Source organism: Schistocerca serialis, chromosome 8 (genome assembly GCF_023864345.2).
Source record: "Schistocerca serialis cubense isolate TAMUIC-IGC-003099 chromosome 8, iqSchSeri2.2, whole genome shotgun sequence".
In the NCBI taxonomy this organism is placed as follows: Eukaryota; Metazoa; Arthropoda; class Insecta; order Orthoptera; family Acrididae; genus Schistocerca; species Schistocerca serialis.
The window spans coordinates 151,786,896-151,789,467 of NC_064645.1; the positions used below are offsets into that span (position 1 = coordinate 151,786,896).

The window sequence follows — 2,572 nt, forward strand, 5'->3', positions numbered from 1 at the left end:
TTTGAGGCGACTGCTTGTAATAAGCCAGAATACTGGGTTTTAGTCCCGCTCCGGCACAAATTTTCGTCTCTGTTTGGTGGAACATCTATACTTAATACAGAGGTTGTGAAGGAATTCGCATTCAGAGAATTAATTTCCAAAAATATTTCATATGGCTCTGGATCGTCATCAGTGTCTGTTCTTTCAGACATGCATGTAAGTATTCGGAACGATGTACATATGCGGACTGAGGCCACGAATCAGAACTTGTACCAAGGCTGGGATTCGAACCCAAGTCTCCTGCTCGCTAGGCAGATCCACTAACCACTACGCCACCCTGGCTTTTCGCAACGGCGTGATCTACCCTAGCACGCCACCTTCCTCAATCCAAATTCCCATTCATGCCATAGCCCAATTGGTATTTCCCCTAAATTTCTTCAGTCTGCATATGTACATCATAGATATTTGAGGCTTGAAAAGTTCTCTGGAACCATATTGTTTCGTTTGATCAAGCACGCATGCACAGGCTTTTGGGCAGGAGCCCCCGTTTCGTTCGATATTGAGGTGCTGTTCCAATACAGCTGGACAGTTGGACAGCCTCAGCAATGCTGGTCGAGTTTAGGGGTTATGTTTTCAGATTAATGAGCCATTTACCGCAGCTCCCGTGCTAGAAATATTGTCGTTTGAGCAAAAGAGAATCCTCATTGCTCAGTTGAGCTAGGAAGGAACCCACCTCACGTAATGATAAGGGCGGCGGAAACAGCACAGCACCATTTCTGAAAGGACTGTGAATCGCGAAGTTTGTTTCCACATCTTACAAACATTGGTAAAACCGCAACTTGAGGAAAGAGGCGTTACAGCGCCTCCTCACTGCACTATGTAGTGCGCGAGTCCTAAACGAACTCTTTCCAGGACGGTGAGTAGGTCGTGGTTAGTTAACTGCTCCCTTAAAATGGCCACTAAGAAGCTCTGACCTCACCACACCTGCCCCCTCGTTGTGGGGAATCACTGAGGTGCTTGTTTCTGCACGTCGTTATGCAACAAACGAAGAACTGTGCAAAGCTGTGGAGGTTGCATTTCGCACAAGACGGAACATGTTCAGAAACATGTCAAGAAGGAAGTGGAGGTGTGTGTGGAAAATCATTTACAGCATGATGGGGACATGCCGATATACTGTACACTTAATACGTAAGTAAGTAGTTGTGCCAAATCAAATCAATAAGCCTTCGATTCAAGATGGTACAGGGACTTCTCGCCCACCCTGCAGACGTAGATTTAGATGAATTCAGAATAAAATTGGCAATCATATTTAATTGTGAAAAAGTATAATGCCGTCATCAACATTAACACAGTTCTGAACATCACAGTGCTTTACTTGTCACTGACTATTGCGGATGGTAGCCCTTGGAATCCTCAGACCTCCGAACTGACTTACCCAGTCAGTAATAGCGGGAACTTACAGTTTCACGTCGACTCAGAACCATTGTGCAGTTCACCATTTTCACGTTAGTACAGAAGGCATATCTGGTTCAGAAGTGACTGTAAGTTGTTTGTTCCGGAATTATCTCTGAAGGGGATGAGGCTGTATGAAAGTTTTAAAATAGATAAAACGTTTAGGACTGGATTGTTTTAGCCGAAAGTTTTCATTAAAATGTATTCAATTGTTAGAAAAACTTAACATATTTAGTTTGGTTACAATGAAAATCCATGCAGCTTCGGTCATACACTAACTGAACAACGCTGACTTTACGTAGAAGACGAGAAAGTAGGTGCCTAGGGCTGTGTTTACCTTGTTTTACACTTCGAGTTCAGATATAAGTTTTGTGTTGTTATCAAACTCGTTTGCAGTTGAGCATGTGTTATTAAACGTTTTCTACTTGGTGGTTCCGATGAAGAGAGCAGTTTTGAGAATAAACTATCACCCTGCATCGGGGTGCGCGCTCATCTGAAACACTCTGGCAGTTTCAGGCAGTGCGCTGGTCAAGCTCTCGAATCTGGAACGTATGCCTCTTCGTGGGCTACTGCTTTATCTACTGACGTTTCGGGGCACTGGCACCGACACCTTATCCGCAAAATGGCAAAGGTTCTGGGTTCGAGTCCTCGTCCAAAACTCAATTTTAATGTGATAGGAAAAATGAAGGCAGCAGTTCTCTTTTAGTTGCTGACGGTATAACATCCACTCTTGCATGTTTAAACTGCGAACCGGAAAGAAAATACACATTTCGATGAAACCAAGTGAACAAAACGCAATTTTTGAAGTTCTGTGGCAGATACAATGCACTGATTTCACACGGCGAGCTGTTTGTCACTTGCAATTTCTTTGTGCATTGCCTAATGCTTCATGTTGCCGCATTTAAAAGTGTAGTTTTAGACCGTTAGAATGACACATGTTAAAGGACGAAAATAAAACTTAATTTTCATTTCTGAAATCAGAACAACAAAGCGAGCAATTATTTTGCATGTAACAACAATAAACAATGAAATATTTACTCGACTAGTATTGCAAGGTATTTTGAAGTTTTTTTCTGTGAATTTTAGCAAAAAGGCACGATGAGCTATGTAGTTGTAGCATAAACCGTGTATTTCAACATAA

The 2,572-nt window shown here is 42.5% G+C and overlaps 1 non-coding gene across 1 annotated transcript; it reads right to left on the reverse strand.

The window, feature by feature from the left end:
• Positions 1-249: 249 nt before the first annotated feature.
• On the reverse strand, positions 250-321 carry Trnaa-agc (transfer RNA alanine (anticodon AGC)). The gene has a single exon. It is a non-coding gene; the product is annotated as a tRNA-Ala (tRNA).
• Between the last annotated feature and the right edge of the window lie 2,251 nt (positions 322-2,572).